Source organism: Lupinus angustifolius, chromosome LG01 (assembly GCF_001865875.1).
Source record: "Lupinus angustifolius cultivar Tanjil chromosome LG01, LupAngTanjil_v1.0, whole genome shotgun sequence".
Classification (NCBI taxonomy): Eukaryota; Viridiplantae; Streptophyta; class Magnoliopsida; order Fabales; family Fabaceae; genus Lupinus; species Lupinus angustifolius.
Window position 1 is genome coordinate 9114138 of NC_032009.1, and position 6327 is coordinate 9120464.

Consider the following 6327-nt stretch of genomic DNA (forward strand, 5'->3'; position numbering starts at 1 on the left):
CCCCCCCCCTTCTAGGTGTATTGTAACCACTGATACCTAACAAGGTTTGCATGGCATAATGTATTGTAGAACAATTCCATATTATCTGAGGAGAAATACAAGTAGCCCTTTCACAACATACTTATTGTTCTTTATTTTATTTTATTTTGAGAGGTCATAGTCCAATGAGCACTGTTAGTCTTATCTCTCTACAGTCTCTCTTTCTCTTGCACACAGTAAGATATAAGTTCATTGAGAGACCATTTGTTCTTTTGAGTGTTATAGCTCACTTTCAATGGCCCAAAGTATGCACGAAGCGAGATCAAAACCAAGTGCACGAGCAAGTCATCACCAAGCTCTAACTTAAGTGACTTGAGTTTTGATGCGAGATTAGACATCTCCATAATGTATTCCTTTATGTTCCCTTTGCCTTTATACTTAATGGAGATGGATTTAGCCAAAAGGCTACTCGTCGCTGTCTTTTCATTTTTGGTAAAGTATGGTTCTATTTCTTCAAGAAACTTCCTTTCACTTTGACCCTCGGAAATAGAGCCTCAAAACGCTTCTAGAATAGAGTGTTTCATGATTATTAGACACATTCGATTAGAGAATTCTAATTTCTCAATTTTAACCTCATCGAGGATTTCTAGAGTAGAAATGGATTTCTCCACCTAAAGTTTTAGATCTAAATCAATACAACCGAGAATAATTTCTATGACTTCTTTATAGACCTTAAAGTTTGTCCCATTCAGCAATGAGATGTTCTTAATTTGAGCAGAAATATTTGCAACACTAGTAAAAGAACAAAAAAAATTGCAATCATTTTTGCAATTAAACTCACATTCAACTTTAATACTTAAATTTTAATGATAATGGGCACATCACGAGTTACCTAACAAAACATTAATATTCATTCTTTGGACAAATATATTAACTTGACAGTGGTACACTCAATATAGTAATCAAACATTGATAATCAGTCTTGTCAAAAATAAGCATTTCTTTGGACCAACTTACTATTCACATGGAAAGCCATATGATTATCACATATTTATTGGTACAAGTATGTTTATAATTTGGGCCAAATAGTAATCTTCCTTTGGGTCGATCACTATTCATATAAAATGCAAACATACAATTGGCTTGATATTTCATATCAACCACAAATGATACTCTTGTTTTTAATGGTCAAACATTGATCATAATGCATGTCAAATAGTAAACCTTTCTTTGAACCGATTTATCATTCATATATGCTACTTTATAATAATCAGATGTTTACCATCACATGTGTGTATATAATCTGGCCAAATAATAATCTTCCTTTGGGCCGATTAATACTCGTATCGATACATGAATGCACCAGCATTTGACATTTATTATGAACAATTCACAGAAAAGTTATCACTTTGGCGACTTTATATTTAATAGGTTCACTTAAAATGTCAAACAATTTTATTTTCCAAAAGAAAAAATCATTTAGTTCAGTTTGATTCAACATAACCTTAATCCAAAACATATATTATTTATATCCACATATAAATAGGTATATTCATTATAGCCTATTGATAGCATTGCACCATTCTCATCACAAGGACTGCATTTCGAATTCCAATGATGGTCCATTTGAATTTTCCATAAAAGTAGTATTGTATCATTCTCATGACAATGACTTCATTTCTAATTCCAGTAATAGTTCTTTTGAATTTTCCATAAAAAATATATTATCATTTGATACATGATTAAACATGGAAGGGCAAGCTGTCCAAACAAAAATAATACTTCAACAATAACAACCACTTAACAATGGAATCAACCATCAACCAATGCAACAAACCATAAGTGTTGCAACCATTTAAACAAACAAGTCATGTAGTATATATAAAACAAGACATGTTCACATGATAGACCTATCACGAGATACCTAGCACAACATCAATTTTTAGTCTTTGGACAAAAAAATTGATTTGTAAGTGGTACTCTCAACATAATGATCAAATATTAACAATTAGTTTTGTCAAATAGTAGTCTTTCTTTGGACAGACTATTATGCAAATGAAAAAAATATTTATAATTGTTACTTATTTATCATCACATGTATGTTATTACTTGGCTAAATTGTGTCTTTCTTTGGCCCGAACACAATTTACATAAATAATCTCATACTCATCTGTGTAATCTTAATCAATTTCCACAATAGAAGTTACTTTGACAACATATTGCATCAAATAATTCAAAAATAATTACCAGACAATGGAAAACAATATGAGTCTATTATAAAAAATGTTATGATCTTGGCCAAATTGTATCTTCCTTTGGGCCGAACACCATTCGCATAAATAATCTCATATTCATTTGTCAAATCTTAATCTTTCATGATTAACAAATATAATCCAATAATATAGTTCCAAATAAAAAAATTATATATTACATATATATCAATATATAAAAAAAGATGCAATCTTAACCAAATACAAAGTAGATCTAGAGTGAAAAGCATAAAAAGATATATGCAAATCATATCAAAAATTTCATATCGAATATGATCATGTATATCTTAAAACATATATGTAACTATATATATATATATATATACACTTTAATCAGTAATTCCAGACATCACAATAACCTCAGGTTAGAAACAATTACATATGTATATAGGTATATTTTAATTCACAATATATATAAGGTCATGAATTCTAGATTGTATATGTATAAAATAAAAACACATCTTAACACATATATACCTTATACATATATTTTAACAAATTGCAAAATTGTAAAGTGCCAAAAGTCATTGTCCAACACTAAGGCATTAGCGCACATATAATATACATATTGCATAATAGAGTCATAAAATTTAATGCAATGTCCATGCACAGATTTGAGTATATTCTTCAACACATATTGCAATGATTCATAATGCAAATTGCCCATATTCAAATAAGCGGAAGCACATGAAAGTTATCCTGATTATTCATAAATACCCAATTTTCATAACCAATAGCGGAAGCATAAAAATCCCGAAGTTTAATTAGGGTTCATAAAAAATTGGGGGAAAACATCTTTAATGGAGAACAATAAAATTCAGAACCTAAAGCTCTGATACCACTTGTTAGATAGTTGCTGATGATTGGTGAAATACCAATTCTAGGATCTTGAATAACATGATTCTCACACATAATATAAAACAAGGATACAAAGTCATACCTAGATCCCTGAATCCATGTTCTATGATCTACTCCTTTGAATATACATTATGAGAGAGTTTAGGTATGATGGTCTTCCTCAACCAAATCCTTAATTCATTTTGGGACCTTCGTTGTCTCTTTGATGGGGAGAGGTGAAAACTATTTGTGATTTGGTGTCTTAGGGACCATAATCGTTCCTTATGCGTTAAATTATAGGGTTCCCATTATCCCCTATAGGCCAATCATTTGGGTAACCACTTATTAAGCCCATATTCTCATCAGTTTCAGAAGTCTTTTAGGTTGTCATTAATTAGATTCCTTGTTTTGTAACCTCCAAAATAAATAGCCAATATAATTGTATTAAATATATGATGTCCACCTTAATTAGAAATTATGAATTTCTAACAATTCCCTTTCTAAAAACGTTCCTCCTCCTGCCACAAACACTTTATAGTCAGAAGGGTGGTAGAAATAATATTTCATTGTTTCCTTAGGATACCCAATTAATCTACACTTGTCAGACCTTGCTTCAAGTTTATTCGTTCGTAATCTCTTACCGTAGGATGGCCATCCCCAAACTTTAATGTGATTAAGGATTGGTTTGCTCCATTTCCATATCTCATATGGCGTTGTATAGACATATTTTGTGGGAACTTTATTTAACAAATAATTTGCCGCTTCTAAAGTATCTCCCCGTAAGCTTATTGGAAGATCAATGAACCCCATCATAGATCTTACCATATCTAATAAGGTTCGATTCCTTCTTTCAGATACACCATTATGCTCTGACATAGTTGGAGGTGTCCATTGTTAGAGAATTCCACTCTCTTTCAAATAACCAAGAAAATCAACATTAAGATACTCTCGTCCTCTATTGGATCATAGAACCTTGATACTTTTACCATTTTTCTTTTCCACTTCACTTTGAAATCTTTTGAACATTTCAAGTGATTCAGATTTATGTTTCATGAGGTACAAAAAACCATAACGCGAAACATCATCATTGAATATGATAAAATAGGAATATCATCCTCTAGTTGGATATCTCATGGGCCCACAAACATCCGTAGGAATAAGTCCCAATAATTCAGAGGCTCTTTCTCCTTTTCCAATAAATGGAGATTTGGTCATTTTTCCTTTGAGACAAGATTCAAAAGTTATGTATGATTCATAATCATAATTGTCAAGGTTACCTTCCTTGTGCAACTTGCTAATTCTTTTCTCACCAATATAACTGAGTCTGCAATGCCAAAGATATGTTTTGTTTACTTGATTATCTCTTTCTCCTTTAAGACTAGAAACATGCATAATCGAGTTAAAATACATAGGAGGTAAGACATAAATGTTGTATTGGATATACCCATTCGGAATTGAAATAATGTTCGAAATGATAACCATGATCCAACATAGGAATTGAAATAATGTTTGAAACGAAATTAGGAACATAGTAACAATTTTCCAAGACTAGTACATTGTCAATTGACATTATTAAGGAGACTATTCCTATAGCCTTGGTTGCAACATGTGCTCCATTTCCCACTTGGAGATTGATTTCTCCCTTATTCAACCATCTATTTATTTGTAGTCTCTGGAACGAATTGCAGATGTTAAAACTACTACCAGTATCTAATACTCATGTTGAAGAATGAGTTACAATTAAGGAAATCATGAAAAAAAAAATTCATTAATGTCTCACCTTGTTTATTTTCCTTTAAAGAATCAATATACTTACGATAATTCCTCTTCTAGTGTCCCTTCTCCTTACAGCAAAAAATTCAGCATTGATTTGGCCAACATCGCCTTTCTTATCCCTAGGTTTGGTCACACCAAATTTGGGCGCGAAAGACTTCTTTCTGGACTTATTATTCCATTTGACCTTTTTCTTGTTGGACTTTCCAACTACCAACATAGATCATTGGTTCTTTCTAGAGTCAATTTGATTATTATAGTCAACCAACATATTCTACATCTCATGCAAGTCACAATTCATCTTATTCATGTTAAAATTAACAAGGAATGGTGAGAACGATTCAGGGAGTGACTGCAAAACCAAATCCTGGGATAACTCTTTCCCAAGTTTGAAACCCAACTACTCAAGTTGTTCTATAAGACTAATCATCTTTAGAACATGGGGTCCCACCTGAGCATTCATATTCAACATGGACTTAAATAGAGTCTTAGACAACTAATATCTAGTTGTCCTACTCTATGCACCATACATCTTCTTAAGATATGCAATCATTCAGTTGGTTCCATGTCCTCATGTTGCCTTTGGATTTCAGAACTCATTGAAGCTAAGATGAGGCATTTCTTACTCATGAATTCCTCTAAGTACTTCTTATAAGCACTAATTGCCTCAACATCATCATTATTGATTGGTTTAGGCACAACAGGCTTATCGGTCGTATCGATGAGTTTCTCGTGCATGAGAACGATTCTTAGAGTTCGGTACCAGTCATGAAAGTTGTCACCAACCAACTTTCCATCAGCAAGTATGGATCATAATGAAAAAGAAGACATGTCGATATATATATACACAGTTTAATAAATATGTGAGAACATATTCATGTAAAGAGATATATCACAAATAAAATACTCTCACTTATTATAATAACAATTTAAGAAATAAATATTTATCGTAGTGGAAATATAAAATAATTGCCTTTGAAAATGTGAACAAACACTTGGTTGTCAAGTCATTTCTAATGCACGGAAAATATATCACATACACTTTTATTTAAAATAATAAATATCAAATATCTTCCTGTTTCTCAAATCATTTCTATAAGTATAATTAAATTATTCTTGACACTCTAGTTTAGGCGATTAGTGATAAAATTAATTTTTGATTGATTGGTATCACATACTCTATTAATCCCTTAATTACAAGTCATATGGTAGTCAGATTGTCTCTTGAAACTAAATAATTAATACGATCGTAAAAAATGTATCTTGTACACAATAAATTTATGAACATTAAAATAATTTTGTCTATCCTATTTCATCACATGAAACTCCTGAATAATATACATACAAATATATATATATATATATTCTCAAATTTGTAACTATGATATATAACTCTAATTAATATATAAGTACACTAATTAATCATCATTAACTAATAATTGTACAGTTACATATATTGTAAACACTA